Here is an 18,957-nt window from a genome sequence, read left to right on the forward strand (position 1 = left end):
TAGTTCAGGTGTCATCTAATGTAAGAAAGAAGCCTTTATTAATCTCATCCAGAAGTTATTTCTCTTAATTCCTTTAGCACTGAGATCACTTTTATGAGTGCTTACTACATTCAGATTATATTAGAATTGTCCCCCCCTCCCCACACTCCCAACTTCTTAGGTATATTGGACATGTTTCAGTAATTCATTTAAAAAATCGGTTATATTGAGGTATAATCTAAATACACTATAATCACCAATTTCAATTGTACAGTTGAATTAAAACAAAAACAAACACTTGAAACAACCGAAGTACTATGAATAAGGGAGCAGTTAAGTTGTGGTACAGATATGTGACTTGCAAAAACTTTTTTCTGTATCCCTTTGTTGATGTCCATCAAAGCACAAAAATTTGACATTTTGTTGAAGTCCACTTTGTGTTTCCTTTTGTTGCTTGTGCTTTGGTGTCATCTGAGAGGGCTTTGCTTAAGTGAAGGTCACAAAGATTTATCTTTATATTTTCTTGAAGAGTTTTACAGTTTAAGCTTTTATATTTTGGTCTTTGATCTGTTTAGAGGTTTGTTTTTGGGGGGGGGGGGGGTATGGTGAGAAAAAGAGGTCCAGCTTCATTCTTTTGCATGTGGATATCTAGCTGTCCTAGTTGTTAAAAAAGACAATTCTTTTTTCATTGGCATTCTTCTGAAAATTCACTGACCACAATGTGGGGGTTTATCTCTATACTCTGTGTTGTGTTACATTGATTTATATGCCCATCCTATGCCAGTACTATGCAGTCTTGATTATTCTAACTTTGCAGTGATTTTTGAAATAGTAAGTATGAGACCTCCAAATTTGTTCTTTTAGATTGCTTTGACTTTGTTTTTTTGGGGGGGGGGGGGGGCTTTCATTTCCATTTTAATTTTATGATCAGCTTGCTAATTGTACCAAAAAAAGGTAGCTGGGACTTGGATTACATTGAATCTGTAGATAAATTTGGGAGTATTGTCATTTTAATAATGTTAAGTCATCTAATATATGATCATGAAATTTCTTTCCATTTGTATAGGTATTCCTTAATATTTTCAAAGGTGTTTTGAAGATTTTAGGGTACAGTCCTTGTACTTGTTTTAAATTTATTCCTATCTTATTTTTTAAAGCTATTGTAAGTAGGGTTATTGTATTTTTGGAATTTCATTTTAATTGTATATAGAACTACAATTGATTTTTCTGTATTGATCATTCATTTTTCCTAACGTCTTGCTGACTTGTTTCTTAGTACTGATAGTTTTTTAGTGGATTCCTTGGAATTTTCTATATACAAGATTTTGCCATGTTTAAACAGAGATAGTTTTACCTCCCCCCCCCCCCCCCCCCCGGTCTGGATTTCTTTTATTTTTGTCTTGTCTAATTGAAATGGCTAGAATCTGAAGTACAGAAGTTGATTATAAGTGGCTAGATTTAGCCCTGGCTGGCATAGCTCAGTGGATTGAGCGCGGGCTGCGAACCTAAGTATCACAGGTTCAATTCCCAGTCAGGGCACATGCCTGGGTTGCAGGCCACAGCCCCCAGCAACTGCATATTGACGTTTCTCTCTCTCTCTTTCTCCCTCCCTTCCCTCTCTAAAAATAAGTAAATCTTTAGAAAAAAAAAAACAAACTGATTTGGGAGCTTCCTTGTTCCTTTAAAAAAAATGGCAAGGTTTGACTTTCTTGTCTTGTTCCTGATCATATAAGGAAAGTATTCAGTGTTTCCTTACAAAATGTTAGCTGTGAATTTTTTCGAAATGCCTAGTTTTATTTTTTGGTAAAAATTGTTTCCCTCAGTCTAATTTTTGGTGTTAAAAAAAAATTCTAAGTACTTTGGTTGACCCTTAAACATGAGCCTGTGTAATTATTTATTACTGTCCTAGAGACTAGAAAAAGAAGAAATTTCCTATTTGTTATGAAAAATATATATATTAATATTGGTAGTATTTTTTAATTAGCGTTACTAAAAGCACTTACGATTTTGTAGATTTAATTCTTTGAAGTTAAGCAGTTGTAGATTACAAATAAATCTGCACAACCTTTTTATATTTATTCATACTGTGCATTTTGGTTTGTAGTAATTTCTAGTGGTGTTTAAACTTTTCTGTTACTTTCAGTTTTCTATAATAATTTTACTTCCTTTAATCTGCCCTTTCTTTATGTTTAAAACACATTTAAAATGCTTGTAAACAGTACAGAAGCATACAGGATAGGAAGTAAAAGAAACCTTTTACGCCTTTTTCATTCCCATTTCCATCCAAATACATAACCATGTAACCATGTAACCAATACATACGTAACCATTTCCATGGGTTAGCCAAAAAGTTTAGTTTTTTCTATATGATGGCTCTAGTAGTGCTTATTTGTCTTTAACTTAATTCAAAACAGTTTTGTTGGATTGTATTATGACAGCTATCATATCACCGTGCATTAAAAAAAAAACTTACCACAATTAGTGGATTTTTGTGCAACCATTTTAATATTGAAGATGGAAAAAGATATGCAATATTTTTGACATACTATGCTTTATTATTTCAAGACAGGTAAAAATGGCTCTGACTGGTGTGGCTCAGTGGACCCAGTGCCAGCCTGTGAACCAGAGTCACCAGTTCCATTTCCAGTCTAGGACACATGCAAGGGTTGTGAGCCAGGTCCCCAGTAGGGGGGCGCACGAGAGACAGCCACACATTAATGTTTTTCTCCCTCTCTTTCTCTCTCTAAAAATTAAACAAATAAAATCTAAAAAATATATATATAAAAAAGGTAGAAATGCAAAAAGGATTTGTGCGGTGTATGGAGGAGGTGCTGTTACTGATCTAACGTCTCAAAAGTGGTTTGTGAAGTTTCAGAAGTGGTTCTTGAAGTTTCTCGGTAATGTTGGTGTTTCGGCCAAATAATTCTTTGCTGTGGGGGACTGTCTTATGCATTGGGAAATGTTTAGCAGCACCCCGGCCTTTACTCACTAGAAGCCAATATAGTGAGAGGTAATGGACATACTCAGAGTATCCTAATCAGTCAAGTTATTGGTGAAAATGAAAAATGTGTCTTTTATTTTATGGAAAAAAGAAACGAACCTTTTGGCCAACCCCATAGATTGATGTACATCCTTTTTCTGTGTATGTACTTACATAAAAACATAAGTACATATACACGTTAGAAATGTTATACTGTAAACCAAGGGGTGTCAAACTTATTTTCACTGGAGGCCACATCAGCCTCATTGTTGCCTTCAAAGGGCCAAAATGATTTTAGGACTGTATAAATATACTCCTTAACTGCTAAGGAGTTGAAATTACATTTCGCCCTTTGAAGGCAACCATGAGGCCAATGTGGCCCCCAGTGAAAATGAGTTTAATACCCCTGCCATAAATGTTGTTACTCACATGCTTTTTTAAAGCAGTATGATTTTTGAAGGTCTTTCCAAAAGACTATATAAAATTTTATAAAGAAATTTATCAAATTTTATTTAACCGTCTATTGTTAGGTACTAAGCTATATTTTTTTCCTATATTACAAACAACCCTTTTGATGGATGGGAATTTATTACCATTATTTTATTTTCCTATTTCTGGTTACCATAGAGAACAGACTATTTTAATTTTTTTACTAGTGATTTATATTTCTTCTGTGACTGTATTATCTTTCTAATCACAAAGACCCACTAGTTATTAAATAAGGAATGTTTTATGTTAGGGAAAAGTAGTTTTGCTCATTTAATCCTTGTTGGATAATGGATGTAAAGTGTTTGGTTAATAAAAATAATCAGTTATATAAAACGTTTTGCTAGTATTTGCAGGCATTTAGAATAGAAGATAACCTATGTACTCTTTTTTATTTATCAATTCAGTAGAATCGTTTGACCCTTACTGCATGCCAGAAACAGTTTTAAACACTGGTGATATCATGATACAAAACTGGGGAGGAAATGAGTATAGAAGTACTCTTTTATCTTTCTGGTAAGGCAGAGTCTTACTGTGGAGTTGATAAGTGGAGACCTGAATGCTGAGAAAGAGCCAGCTATATAATGATCTAAGTACCCTAAGAGAAAACAGTATGTGTTAAGATACCAATTCAGGAAGAAAGTGGGATCTTTTGAAGAATCAGAAAGAGTCTAGTAAGTCTCGTATGACTGGAGCCTAGTGAATGTAGAAGGGTGTAATAAAGATGAGAAGCAATTTGGGTCGTGGATCACAAAGATTTTTACTTTTGTTCTAAATGCAGTGAGAAGCTATTAGAGTTTTAGGCAAAGGCATGACATAATCCAACTTATGTTTTTAAAAGATAAAGACATAAAATACAAAGAATATGTAACAAGTGTTATATCAGCAAATGGGGAGGTTATAGAGGAGATGGATGGTACTTTAGTTTGATCCATGAAGATAGAAAAGAATAAATGGAGGGTAAGGATGATATGGTAGCAATAAATAGTGCCTGGCTTTTAACTGAAGACTTGGTCTTGAGTTTGGCTCTCCCTCTTTATAGCTCCTGGTCTCTAAATAAACTCCTTAACCCTCTTTATTTTAGTTCCCTCATCTGCTTTCTCTCTACCTTGGTTGCTATGAAGAGCAAGTCAAATGAAAAATGCCTAGAAAAGTGTTTTGTAAACTGTTAAATTCAGCATAGTATGTTTATTTATTTAGTAAAAGGCTATTATGCTGAGGGCTATGGAATGATTAAAAAATAGACTTTGTTTCTCTCCCTCCAAGAGGATGTAGTCTAGTAAATAATGTGGTAAATACAAAGTTGAGTGTAAAGATCATGTAAAGTGCTATGGGATTCAAAGAAAGAGCTTACTTCTTTCTTGGAGTTGGTGGTAAGGCCTTCTGTACTAGGAAGGACTCTTGAACTATGCCTTTAATGATGGCTAGGTCTTTAATAGGAGACGGAAGGAAGAGAATTCCTCAGGAAGTGAATCTGTGGGAGTAAAGCCATGGAAAGAAGCAATAGCCAGATTCAGAACTTGATAAGGAAAGGTAGGGTAGGGCCAAACAGATCATGTAACATGTTAATACCAGGATAAGTAGGGTGAATTAATTCAGTAGGAATACTATCAGCAGTATACTTAATGCTGCAAATATTTATTGAGCATCTACTATTGCCATGTTTGTGCTAGGCAGGGCTATGAAGAAGATACAGTGATCTCAGTTTAGTTGAGGAAGACAAATTATCTAATTATTACTCTAGTGAGATATCATCAAAAGGTGGTAGGATCAAAAGACAAGGAATATCTCCAGCTGCCTGGCTTAAGTAAAGGAACACTTTAGAGGTGTGGTAGACCTTATGCTTTGATAAATGAAGAGGGAAATGTGAGAGAAACATTCTAGGCTAGGCACTTCATGTGTTTTGGGATGGCTGGACAAGTTTGTGTGCTGTTAAAGGCTGTGAAGAATTTGGTGGAGGAATAAGTGAAAGATTGAGGTGGCACTTGTCTGAGAAGTGGGGAACCTGGCAAAAGGATATTTTGGAAATGATTGTTTTATACTGATTGGGCCAAGCGAGAGATGATGTAAGACACAATATGAAATAGTAGCTATGGGGATAAAGAGCCTGGAAAACTAGAAAGATGCTTAAATGTAGAATTGGCAGGACTTGGATATTAATTGATATGGAAGAAGGGAGAAAAGATACATGAAGAATATAGAATGACTAAGGGATTTCTATTTCAGTGGATGCCATTGCCTGAGAATAGGGTATATTTAAGGAGAAAGGGGAGGGTTTGGAGAGGAAATTTAATTGTTTTGTAACTGTATTGTGTTGAGGGTGTATGTAGGATAGTTGGGAGGGGGAAGGATGACTTGGGGTAATCAATGTTTAGGTAATAATTTAAGCCATACATAAACATAAGTTAAATTAAGGTCGTTAAAGAGCAATGAGAAACAGCCATAGAAGAAAATAATCAGGAAAAAAGTTAGTGGAAGTGGTAAGGATGTGTTTTTAAAGGTGTGGTCAACATTGTTATCACAGATACCAATATTTTTCTTTCTTCATCCACCTCTAAAAAAGGAAAGGTAGATAGGTCATTAGTCACCTCAGTAATTTCAGTGACAATATGAGCTGTAATTTGGTTGTAATTGGAAGGTGAAAATACAGTATCAAGTTATCATTTGCTTGTTTTTTTTCCTGGTCTGGGTTTTTTTTTTTTTTTTTTTTCCCTTAAAAAATTTTTTTATTGTTGACTTCCGGCAAGATGGAGGAATAGGTGGATGCACCATACCTCCTCGCACAACCAAGAACAGAACCACAATAATTTACAACAATGATTTGCAGTCATAATATCAGAACTGTCAGAGGATTTATCTAAATGGAAGTGGGACAGCCAAGAAGTTGAAGTAGACCCGTACATCCAGATTGGTAAGGGACGACAAGCCGAGCGGGCGTGGGGCTGGCGGGGGTCACAGGCGTGCGTAGGTTGGGGGAAATTTGGTGCAAAATCGGCGCAACAGCAATCCGGGGCGCAGGAGCGCAGCGGTGCAGCGGTGATCCCTGAGTACGCAAGCAGCGGCTGGGGGAATCAGTGGGGCAGCGGTTGTGGACCAGGGCAGAGCTCACGGCCCAGAAGCCCAGGGAAATGTCTGGCTCCAGGAGTACGGAATGGTCGCCATTGATCCCTCCTGTCCCCGCTCCCGCCCATGTCCCCACATATAACATCACAATCTAGCGACTGGGGCGCCCAGCCCCGGTGAACATCTAAGGCTCCGCCCCCTACCATAACAAGAGTGACCAGACCGGAGAAAAAATAAATAAATAAAATAATAGGAGAGACAGGGAAAGACGTAAGACATGTTTCCAGCAGAACAGATCAGTTCCCCAGGACTCATCCTTTTGAGTGACCAAGAAATAGCCAATCTATCAGATGCACAGTTCAAAACACTGGTGATCAGGAAGCTCACGGAACTGGTTGATTTTGGATGCAAATTACATGAAAAAATGCAGATTACCATAAAAAGGATGCAGGAAGATACACGGAGGAGAGCCAATAGTGAAAGGAAGGAATCTGAGTCTCAAAACAACACAGTGGACCAGAAGGAAGATAGAATCAACCAAGCAGGAAAGCATGATGAAATAAGAATTCAAAAAATCGAAGAAAAGCTTAAGACCATCGAGGACACCTTTAAACGTTCCAACATCCGAATTATAGGGGTACCAGAAGGGGAGGACCAACAAGTGGAAAAGTTATTTGAACAAATAATAAAGGAGAACATCCCCAAACTGGCAAAGGGAACAGTCTTCCAAGAAATCCAAGGGGCGCAGAGAGCCCCAAAGAAGTTGGACCCAAAAAGAAACACATCAAGGCACACCATAATTACTTTAGCCAAGGTAAAAACGAAGGAGAGAATCCTAGAAGCAGCAAGAGATAAGGGGACAGTCACCTACAAAGGAGTTCCCATCAGACTGTCAGCTGATTTCTCCAAAGAGACCTTACAGGCAAGAAGGGGCTGGAAAGAAATATTCCAAGTCATGAAAGACAAGGACCTACATCCCAGATTGCTCTATCCAGCAAAGCTCTCATTTAGAATGGAAGAGAAGATAAAGTGCTTTTCAGATAAGGTCAAATTAAAGGAGTTCATCATCACCAAGCCCTTACTTTACGAAATGCTAAAGGGACTTATCTAAGAAAAGAAGATAAAGAAAAGATGTGTATAGTAAAAGGACAGCAAACTCACAATTATTAACAACCACACCTAAAGCAAAACCAAAAGAAACTAAGCAAACAACTAGAATAGGAACAGAACCACAGAAATAGAGGGCACAAGGGGGGCTAGCAGTAGGGGTGGGAGGAGGAGAGAGGGGGAAAAGGTATAGAGAATAAGTAGCACAGAATGTAGGTTGAAAATAGATAGGGGGAGGGCAAGAATAGTACGGGAAATGTAGAAGCTAAAGAACTCATAAGTATGACACATGGACATGGACTAAAGCAGGGGAACGTGGGTGGGAGAGGGGGTACAGGGTGGAGGGGAGTGAAGGGGGAAATTGGACAACTGTAATAGCATAATCAATAAAATATATTAAAAAAATTTTATTGTTATCTATTATAGCTGTCTCAATTTTTCCCCCTTTGCCCTCCTCCATCCATCTCACTCCCACTCCCAGTGTCAATCCCCACACTGTTATCCATGTCCGTGGGTCATTCATACATATTCTTTGATTAGTCCTTTCCCCTTCTTTCCACCATTATTCCCCTCCCCACTTCCCTCTGGTCACTATCAGTCATTCCATGTTTCATGTCTGTGGTTCTGTTTCGTTTGTTTATTTTGTTCATTGGATCATGTGGTATTTGTTTTTCACTAACTGGTTTATTTCCACTTAGCATAATATTTTCTCTAGTTCCATCCATGCTGTTGCAAAAAGATAGGAGTTCTGTTCTTGTGCTGCATAGTATTCCATTGTGTAGATGTACCACAGTTTTCTGATCCACTCATCTACTAATGGGCACTTAGGCTATTTCTAGTACTTGGCTATTATAAATAGTGTTGCTGTGAACATAAGGGTGGGTAAGTTCTTTTGAACTGGTGATTCATGATTCTCAGAGTATATTCCCAGCAGCAAAATTGCTGGGTCAAAAGGCAGTTCCATCTTCAGTTTTTTTTTTTTTTTTTTTTTGGTTTTTTTTTTTAGGAAATTCACTACTGTTTTCCACAGTGGCTGCACCAGTCTGCATTCCCACCAACACTAGGGTTTTCTTTTCTCCACAACATTGCCAGCACTTGTTTGTAGATTTATTAATGATAGTTGTTCTGACTGCTGTGATATATCATTGTGGTTTTAATTTGCTTCTCCCTGATGGCTAGTGATGCTGAGCATCCATTCATATGTCTCTGGGTCCTCTGTGTGTCCTCCTTAGAGAATTGTCTGTTCAGGTCCTTTGCCCATTTTTGAATTGGATTGTTTTGAATTGGATTGGTGTTGAGGTATGTGAGTTCTTTATATATTTTGGAGATCAAACCCTTGTCTGAGGTATCATTGGCAAATATATTCCCCCATACAGTCAGTTCCCTTTTCATTTTAATGATGGTTTCCTTAGCCATGCAGAAGCTTTTTAATTTGATGAGGTCCCGTTTGTTTATTCTTTCTTTTATTTCCCCTGCCCTAGGAGATGTATCAGCACAAGTATTGCTATGTGAGATATCTGAAAATTTCCTGCCTATGTTTTCTGCTAGGACATTTATGGTGTCACAATTATATTTGAGTCTTTTTTCCATTTTGAGTTTATTTGGATGCATGGTGTAAGTTAGTGGTCTAGTATCATTTTTTGCATATACCAGTCCTGTTCTCACAATACCATTTATTGAAGAGGCTATTTTTACTCCGTGTGCCCATTCTCTCTTTGTCAAATATTAGTTGACTCTAGAGATTTGGGTTTATTTCTGGGGTCTGTATTCTGTTCCATTGATCTGTGTTTCTCTTCTTAAGCCAGTACCAGACTCTTTTGATTACATTGGCCATATAGTATAGTTTGATATCAGATATTGTGATTCCTCCTACTTTGTTCTTCTTTCTCAGGATTGCTGAGGACATTTGGGGTCTTCTTTTGTTCCATATAAATTTTAGAAGTATTTGTTCTATATCTGTGAAATATGCCATTGATATTTTCATAGGAATTGCATTGAATTTATAGATTGCTTTGGGTAGTATGGACATTTTAATTGTTTTAATTCTTCCAATTGATGAACACAATATATGCTTCCATTTTATTTGTATCTTCCTCAGTTCTTTCTTCAGTGTTCTATAGTTTTCTGAGTTCAGGTGTTTTACCTCCTTGGTTAAATTTATTCCAAGGTACTTTATTTTTCCTATTGCTATAGTAAATGAGATTTTTTTTCCTAGTTTCTCTCTCTGATAGTTCATTGTTGGTGTACAAAAATGCCATCAATTTCTGAATATTGACTTTGTATCCTGCTATTTCACAAAATTCACCTATTAAGTTGAGGGTTTTTTTTTTAAAGATTTTATTTATTTTTAGACAGAAGGGAAGGGAGGAAGAAAGAGAGGGAAACATCAACGTGTGGTTGCCTCTTGCATGGCCCCTACTGGGGACCTGGCCCTCAACCCAGGCATGTGTCCTGAGTGGGACTCGAACTGGCAACCCATTGATTCACAGACTGGCACTCAATCCACTGAGCTACACCAGCCAGGGCTTAGGTCGAGTAGTTTTTTTTTGGTAGAGACTATGGGGTTTCCTATGAACACTGTCATGTCATCTGCAAATAATGACAGTTTTACTTCCTCCTTTCCACTTTGGATAGCTTTTATTCCTTTTTCTTATCTGATTGCTGTGGATAGAACTTGTAGTATTATGTTGAATAAGAATGAAGAAAGCAAACATCCTACAGGATAAGCTTTCAATTTTTGCCTATTGAATATATGTTAGCTGTAGGTTTCTTTGTATATGGTCTTTGCTATGTTGAGGTATGCTCCCTCTATTCTCACTTTGCTGACTGTTTTTTGTCATAAACGGGTGCTGGATTTTATCAGATGCTTTTTAAGTATATAATTACATGATGTGATCGTGTGATTTTTGTCCTTTTTTTGTTTGTTTCTGTTGTGTATTATGTTTGTGAATATTGTACCATCCTTGCATCCCTGGGATGAATACTACTTGATCATGATGCATGATTGATTGATTTATCTATATATCTACCTTTTTCATGTACTGCTGAATCCAGATTGCCAATATTTTGTTGAGTAATTTAGCATCTATGTTCATCAGATATATTGGCGTGTAGTTTTCTTTCTTTGTTGTCTTTCCTTGCTTTTGGTATTAGGATGATACCTCATAAAAAAAGTTTGGGAGCCTTCCTTCTGCTTGAATTTTGGAATAGTTTGGGAAGGATAGGAGTTAGTTCTTCTTTAAATGTTGGTTGAAATTCACCTGTGAAGCCATCTGGTCCAGGGCCTTTGTGTGCCATGAGTTTTTTAATTACTGCTTCAATTTCACTAGTTGTTCTTGATCTATTTAGGCTTTCTGCTTCTTGATTTAGTTTTGGAAGATTGTATGTTTCTAGAAATTTATCCATTTCACCCAGGTTGTCCATTTTCTTGGCATATAGTTATTCATAGTAATTTTCTACAATTCTTTGTATTTCTGTGGTATTAGTTGTAACTTCTGTTTCATTTCTGATTTTATTATTTGTGTCCCCTTTCTTTTTCTTGATGTGTCTGGCTAAAGGTTTGTCAATTCTGTTTATCTTTTCAAAGAACTAACTTCTGTATTTATTGATCCTTTGAATTGTTTTTTTAGTTTTATCATTTAATTCTGCTCTGATGTTATTTCCTTCCTTCTCTTTGCTCTGGGATTTGTTTGTTGTTGTTCTTCTAGTTCTTTTAGATGTTGGGTTAAGTTGCTCATTTGAGATTTTTCTATCTTCTTTAGGTAGGCCTGTATTGCTATGAACTTCCCTCTCAGGACTGCCTTTGCTGTTCCATGTAGTTTTTAAGTAGTTATGTGTTCATTTTTAGTAGTTTCCAGGTACTTTTTGATTTCTTGCTCTCATTAACCCATTCATTATTTAATAATGTCTTATCCAGTCTTTGCGTAATTGAATATTTTTGAGCTTTTTCCTTGAGGTCGGTTCTAGTTTCAATTTATTGTGATTTGAGAAGGTGCTTATTATGATTTAAATTTTCTTGAATGTGTTGATTCTTGTTTTGTGTCCTGCTAGGTAGTCTATCTTTGAAAATGTTCTATGTGCACTTGAGAAGAATGTATAGTTGGTTCTCTGGGGTGACAGATTCTGTATGTATCAATTAAATCCATTTGATGTAGAGTATCATTCAGTGCCACAATATCCTATTGATTCTTTGTTTGAAAGATCTGTCGATTGTTGACAGTGGAGTGTTAAAATCTTCTGTGATGACTGTGTTGCTGTCAATGTATTTCTCTAAGTCCTTCAAGAGTTTCCTAATATATTTAGGTGCTCCGACGTTGGGTGCATGTATGTTTACAAGGGTTATATCCTCTTGAGGATATCCTACTCCCTTAAGTTTTATGTAGTGACCCTTTTCTCCTTTTATGGCTTTTGTTTTGAAGTCTATTTTTTATTTTGTCTGATAAAACTATGCCACCCTGCTTTTGTTTTTCCCATATCTGTTTGCCTTGAAATATTTATTTCTATCCCTTTACTTTCAGCCTGTATAGATCTTTTGTTCTGAGGTGGGTCTCTTGTAGACAGCATATATGTGGGTTGTGTTTTCTTATTATTAAGCTACCCAATGTCTTTTGACGGGAGCATTTAAACCATTTACATTTAGGTTATTATTGATAGGTACTTATTCATTGACATTTATTCCATACCTGTGTTCCCCTTTTTTGTCTCTATCTCCATCTCCTCCTTACAGCAGTGCCTTTAGCATCTCTTACAGTGCTGGGTTGGTGGAGATGTATTCCTTTAGCCTTCTTTTGCCTGAGAAGCACTTTATTTCACCTTCCACGTTAAATGAGTGCTTTTTTGGATAGAATAATCTTGGTTGTAGGTCCTTCCTTTTCATTACTGGATTATTTCATGCCAGTCCCTTCTGTTTGTAGTGTTTCTGTTGAGAATCAGCTGATAGCCTTGTCAGAACTTACTTGTATATCACTAGCAGTTCCTCTCTTGCTCTTTAGGATTTTCTCTTTGTCTTTAATGTTGCCATTTATTATGCTTTGTCTTGAGTGGGTCTCTTTAGGTTCGATCTTCATTGGTACCTTCTTGTGCTTCTGGGAACTTGTGTGGCTTTTTTCCTCATCCAGTTAGGGAAGTTTTTTGTCATTATTTTTTTCAGACAGGTTTTCCATCCCTTGCTCCTTTTCTTCTCCTTCTGATATTCCTGATGATGTGAGTGTGGTTTTGTTTCACGTTGTCCTGAAGCTCCCTTCAAGTAATCCTCTTTCTTTTGAGTCTTTTTGTTTTGTTGCTCTGACTGGTATTTTTTTCTGTCTTGTCTTCCAGCTTATTTGGTCCTCTACTTCTTCTAGCCTGCTTTTGATTTCTTCTATTGTAATCTCATTTCTTCCTGGTTCTTATTCATAGTCCCATGTCCTTTTTATGCTGCTGTAGTTCCTAGCAAGTTTCTTGTAGCTCCCATAAGTTCCTTGTAGTTCTCAGTCCCTTGAGCATCCTTATAACTATTATTTTGAATTCTGTGTCTGATAGATTGCTTCCCTCAATTCCATTTAGCTCCTGTTTTCTGGGGATTCCTCCTTTCCTTTGATTGGGGTTATTTCTTTGTTTCTCCATTTTAGGTGACTCTTTTTGTTTGTTTCCCTGTCTCAGATTGCTCTGCTTTGCCTCCCTGTCTTCATGGGTTGCCTTCTATGGTAGGAGTTCTGTGGGACTTAGTGTGCAGCCTCTTTGATCTCCTTATCTGGATGCTCTAGTGCTACCCTTTATTCAGTTTATGGTGGACTCTCTCATTGTACTTGGGGTTTGATTATTGATGGCTCATTCAATTGTTGGGGTTCTTCCCTCCAGCTCACTGACTGGGAGTCCAGCCCCTGCCATGTGTTGTATGCTGTTGAAGAGGTTTGTGTTTTGTGAAGAGTCTTCTGTACTCCTTGGATCAAAACTTCGTATCAGCTAAGATTCTGTTGATTGTCCAGGTGTTTTTGTTGATCAGGTGAGAAGCCAAGTTGGGTGCTAGAGCAAGCGGACTCCGCTTCCGCCTCGTTGGCAACCATCTTGACCCCTTTCCCTAAAAAGACCTGGGATCCAACAGAGGGAAGAAAGAGAGGACTAGAATCACATGAAGAGAGACTGGGGTTTATGTCTCTGTGGGAAGAGCTGAAGAAACAGTGACCAGGATCCTTATGCTGAGTCCCTCTCCCACACTGCAGCCACCATCTTTCTTCTGGCCTGTTTTAAAGACTTAAAGGCTTGAGTTATTTATTCCTTGAGGGAAAATAGCAAATGGACAATTGCAATAGAATAGCCCGGTGTTGTGCATCCCAACTGTAATGGGGGAGTTGTTAAACACAGATTCTGTATCAGAAGGTCTGTGTTGAGACCTGAGATACAGCGTTTCCGACAGTCTTTCAGGTGATGGTGATGCTGCTTGTCTGCAGTCCACACTCAAGTAAAGATCTAAATATATGATATTGATAGCATTTTAGAGGGCTTAGCCTTGGATAGAAAGAGAAAACACCTCTATTTAAGTGGAATGTAAGTTGGGTGGAGATACAGATTAAGTTTGCAGGTAGAGACATGCCTGATAATCTTTGTTTTTTCCACAAAACAGAAGTACAGTGATGTTAAGGAAAGACTTTAGGAATGATGTATGAGCTTGAAAAAAGTTGTGAAGGTTTAGAATAAGTACTAAAAAGAGAAGGAAGGTGAGTGAATTTGAGACACATAATAATCACTGAACAGTGAAGATTAGTTTGGTTATGATGTCTGTAGAAGTAATTGAAGCAGGAAGAGATTAGATATGAGAAGTTCCGTTATTTTTAAGATGTTAAGGAAGCCTAAAGGAGAGGTGATGAGGTCTGAAATAGAACAGGACCCTGGAGAATTGGTGTGGTGGGTTAAATATGCCCTCCCCCAAAAGATGTTTGTGTGTACCTGTGAATATGTTACCTTACATGGCAAAAGGGACCTTGTAAGATGTGATTAAAATGGAGATCTTGAGATGCAGGGTTGATCTTGAGTGGGTACTATGTAATCACAAGGTGTTTATAAAAGGAGGGAGGAGGGTTGTAGTCAGAAAAGGCAATGTGATGATGAAGTAGAGGAGGAGAGGAAATGTGATGATGGACGCAGAGGTTGGATTGATATGGAACTATGGGTCAAGAGTGGACAGCCTTCAGATTATAAGAGGCAAGGAAACAGGTTTTCCCAAGAGATTGAAGAAGGAACAAAGCCCTGGTGACATGTTGACTTTAGTCCACTGAGAACTGATTTTGGACTTTTGGCCTCCAGAACTATAAGATAATACATTTGTGTTGGTTTAAGCCACTAAATCTATCATAACTTGTTACAACAGCAATAGGAAACCTGCAGAGAAGTATGGATGTAAGGGAATGTAGAGTTATAATCTACAAAATGAGACAAGTGATGGGATGTGGTATGGGTGCAAGAAAACTGGGAAGATTTCCAGCCTGGATAAATGGGTGGAGGAAAGTGGTAAAATTAAAAGTAGCAAGGAACAGGTATTAGAGGAAGGTGTTTACTTTGCATGTATGTATGGGTCAGATAGGGTGAAGGAAGATTTGAAACAAGAGATGAATTTAAGAGACTGCATAATATTGTTATAGTTAATAGAACTGTTACAGTACCAGTACCATGGCATAGTGTTTTGGTTACTATAGCTTTGTAATATAGTTTGGAATCAAGAAGTATGTGTTCTCCAGCTTGTTCTTTCTCAAGTTTGCTTTAACTGAACTGTTCAAGGTCTTTGTGTGGTTCCATGTGAATCTTAGAATTGTTTTCTTCTGTGAAAAATACCTTTGGAGTTGAATATGTAGATTACTTTGTGTAGTATGGACATTTTAATGATTAATTCTTTCAGTCCATGAGCATGGAGTATCTTTCCATTTATTTTTATTTTTAATTTCTTTCACCTCCTTTGCTAAATTTATTCTTTTTGATGATATTGTAAGTGAAATTCTTCTCTTAATTTCTCTTTTTAATAGTTCATTGTTACTGTATAGAAACAACTGATGTTTGTATGTTGATTATGTATCCTGCAACTTGAACAAATTGATTCACTTATTAGTTCTAACCACTTCTTGGTATGGACCCTTTAAGGGTTTTCTGTTTGTAAGATGTCATCTGTAAACAGAAAATTTTACTTCTGTCTTTCTGATTTTGATACCTTTTATTTCTTTGTCTTGCCTAAGTGCTCTGTCTAGGACTTCCTTTACTGTGTTGAATAAAAGTGGTAAGAGTTTGGGCATCATTGTCTTGTTCCTGATCTCAGAGGAAAAGTTATCAGCTTTTCACTGTTGAGCGTGATGTAAGCCGTGGGCTTGTCATATATGGCCTTTGTTATCTAGGCATGTTCCCTCTATACCTCATTTGTTAGTTTTTATCATGGATGTTGAACTTTGTCCAGTGCTTTTTCCACATCTGTTGAGATGATCATAGAATTTTTATTCTTCATTTTGTTGATGTAGAGTATCACATTTATTGATTTACATATGTTGAACCATCTTTGCATGGGAAGCATTTTGCAGGTTGTCAACACATTTTTGAAATGGACACAGCTGCTGTTAGGTATGTAAAATAAACAGGGTAGAAAAAGTAGGCTAAAAATTACTGCATTGGATATTACATGTATAAAACATTTCTGTCAACCCAGAAAGTTCTACTGGATAGCACTATTCTATAATGAGGGATTGGATATTATTGTAGCAAAATTTTTAAGAATCAGAGTTTGCTAATGAGGCAGAATTTCCAAAGACCTGGACTCTTCAAGGAATTTTGTGATATAGTCGAGTGAACAGTGCACCATCCTCACTTGCTCTCTCTGAGGAACATTAACCTGAGTAACAGTGAGCACTAACCATTTGTGTTTCAGGATCCTGGGTTTTTATACTGGTCCTGCTTTGTATTGTATGAAATTGGGAAAATCTTAGAAACATAAAAAGATCTCTGAACTTCTTAAAGAGATCTTATAACCTCTTAAAATTTTTAAAAATAAACAAGAGCCCTGACTGGGTGACTTGGTTGGAGTGTCATTCCATGCACCAATAGGTAAATTCCTGGTCAGGGCACATACCTGGAATGTGGGTTCTATCCCCAGTTGGGGTATGTATGAGTGGCAACTGGCAATCGATGGATGTTGCACTCTCATATCAATGTTTCTGTCTGTCTCTCCCCACCTCCCCAGCTGTCTCTGAAATCAATAAAACATCCTTGGTTGAAGATTAAAAAACAAACAGCTAATATATGTATTCACTGAAGAATATACAGCATAGAAATATTAGAAAAAAAATTTTTAAAGAAGAAAAATCTTATCTATAAAACAGGGACTTAATATCTATACCAGCCATTTCAGTCCTTTTAAGTAGGACATCATGATATAGTTCATCAAATAGTCTTAGAGATCTGCTTCTCTTTTCCCCTAGTAACTTTGCATGGCTGAAGTATTAGATCATTAGTAAAAATTACCTAAAGTTGAGTTTTACATTTATGTTTAGTTTTAAGTTTCCAATTTATGTTATAACAGTGTGTATATAACTGAAATTTATTAGCAGATATGCAATATCTGAGAGAATACAAGTTTATTAGTACTTGAAAAAGTTAAGGAACTTCTGAAGAGAAATAAAGGAATTGGAGAGGAAAGCAGGGTTTGTCTGGAAGAATTCTATTGGTATAGAGACCAAATACCGTAAAAATGTCATTTTCAGAATATCCTTTTTTCCAGAATAACTTTTTCATAGAGAACTTTTTTGACTTTACTGATACCTCTGCTACTCAGATTCTGTCCAGAAGAGAATAATTTAATAGGTTAAAGGAATTAATTGTGTTGGGATTTTACCAGATACCTTTGTGTATCTTTTCTCAGGTAAAATTTATTGATCATAAATCTCCCAGTTAAATATCATTTACGTGTCTGTATGTTAGGATAGGAAAGTTAATTTGAGAAAATTGCTGTGCTGTTTATGCTCTGATGAGATGACAGCCTCTTTGTTTTCCTCTGCTGTGTACTTTTCTGCTGCTCATTAGTATTTCATCAGGGTATGGAGACACAACTTATATAGGGCTTGTTTAGACATCCAAGAGTCTCCCCCCCCCTTTTATTGAATTTATTGGGGTGGCAATGGTTAACAAAATTATACAGGTTTCAGGTATGCAATTCCACAGCATATCATCTGTATACTCTAGAGTGTGTTCACCCCAAGTCAAGGGGTTCCAAGAATCTTAATGGAGAGGAATTTTAAAATGTAGCCAATTATTTCATATTATGGCACTTTTGGTTCCTATATTAAAGTTATCCAAAATGTTTTATAACCAAACATTTCCTCTCGTTTCCATGAATAATTGTAAGCTCAATGACTTTATTGATATATATGTATATTTAATTATAAGCAAGTGTTAGATTATAATGCTTTTCACAGATGTTTTCATTAATCTAAAATAATGTGACATAAATACTTTATGTGAAGTTTGTATGCAACACTAGCTCAGTGCTGAACACTAGTTGTCCTTCAGTACATTTTGAAATGTTTTGAAAAAATAAGGAAGAAGTTGAATTTGTATGTGTTTATTCTAAAGCTTATTATTATTTTGTTTTATCAGAATTCTAGAATGTTCCTGCACTTTTTCCTTTCATACTGTATTAATGTCAGAAATAAGGAAAAATGTACAGTTCTTCCTTTTCTTTCTGCCCATTTTAATTAAGGTTCTCAGGAATTTCTTTGCTTTCTCCTCATTTATCCCCCCCACCCTGCAACAGTTTCTGCAAAATTACAGGAAGAGCTCTCTCCTACCAAGCTCCCTCTAATGCATTAATTGTGTTAAGGCACCTACTTTAGGGTCAAAAGGTCTGAATTTAGGACCTGGCACACAACTAGATCAGGCAAGGTTTTAGAAGAAAACTAAATCAAACTCAGACGGTTTGAGAGACTTGAATGAAGGACCACAGAAATGGAATGCATTAAGGGAACCCACAGAGTGTATTTTCACTATTTATAGAGGGAATTTTGAAGGGGTGAGGAAAATACAATGTTATCAGAGCCTAGTGAGAGCTATGGAAAGAGTTGTGCCTGACAGGAGCCATGGTAGTAGAGGGACACAGCTTCTGTCAGAAAATGTGGTCCAGAGAAAGGAAGGAGCTGGGAAGAAATAATCCAGCCTTTCTCTGCCCTGTGATCTGCCATTGACAGCCCTGGAACCCAGAAGATGTATCTATTGAAATTAGCCTCCTTGTTTACAGAATAGAATAGAAGAGTATTGGAGGGATTAGGGTAGTAGCAATAAGATAATAACCAGTGTAACTACTAATTATGAGATTGATTTATGTAATCTAGTATTTT

General features: G+C 36.9%; 1 protein-coding gene across 1 annotated transcript in view; it reads left to right on the forward strand.

The window, feature by feature from the left end:
- Positions 1-18,957, forward strand: part of CDK13 (cyclin dependent kinase 13) — a 142,781-nt gene that overhangs the window by 9,235 nt on the left and 114,589 nt on the right.

Source organism: Phyllostomus discolor, chromosome 10 (assembly GCF_004126475.2).
Source record: "Phyllostomus discolor isolate MPI-MPIP mPhyDis1 chromosome 10, mPhyDis1.pri.v3, whole genome shotgun sequence".
In the NCBI taxonomy this organism is placed as follows: domain Eukaryota; kingdom Metazoa; phylum Chordata; class Mammalia; order Chiroptera; family Phyllostomidae; genus Phyllostomus; species Phyllostomus discolor.